Raw genomic sequence first — 436 nt, 5'->3', positions numbered from 1 at the left:
CAGTTAGCGACCCATTTGACTGTGTAGGTGTCGACACCACAGTCCCCCAGTTTTTTAATGAGAATGGGGTGAGAGACAGTGTCGAAGGCCTTCCTAAAGTCCAGAAAGACTGTGTCCACTGCTACCCCTGCATCTAAGGATTATGTACCTGGTCATAGAAGGCCACCAGGTTGGTCTGACAGGTCCTGCCTCTAATGAACCCATGTTGGTTTCCCCTAAGCATAAGCTCCCCTGCTGGACCCTCGTGGACATGTGCTGGGATAATTCTCTCAAAAAGCTTACGCAGGATTGAGGTAGGACTAACTGACCTATAGTTTTCTGAGTCTTCCTTCAACCCTTTTTTGAAGATGGGAATCATGTTGGCCCATTTCCAGTCCTCTGGCACTACACCAGAGCACCATGAGTGCCAGGGGTCCCTCAATGACCTCAGCTATGC

The sequence above is a fragment of the Gavialis gangeticus genome, unplaced genomic scaffold (genome assembly GCF_001723915.1).
Source record: "Gavialis gangeticus isolate Ggan-Ray unplaced genomic scaffold, GavGan_comp1, whole genome shotgun sequence".
In the NCBI taxonomy this organism is placed as follows: domain Eukaryota; kingdom Metazoa; phylum Chordata; order Crocodylia; family Gavialidae; genus Gavialis; species Gavialis gangeticus.
This window is presented reverse-complemented; position numbering follows the sequence as displayed.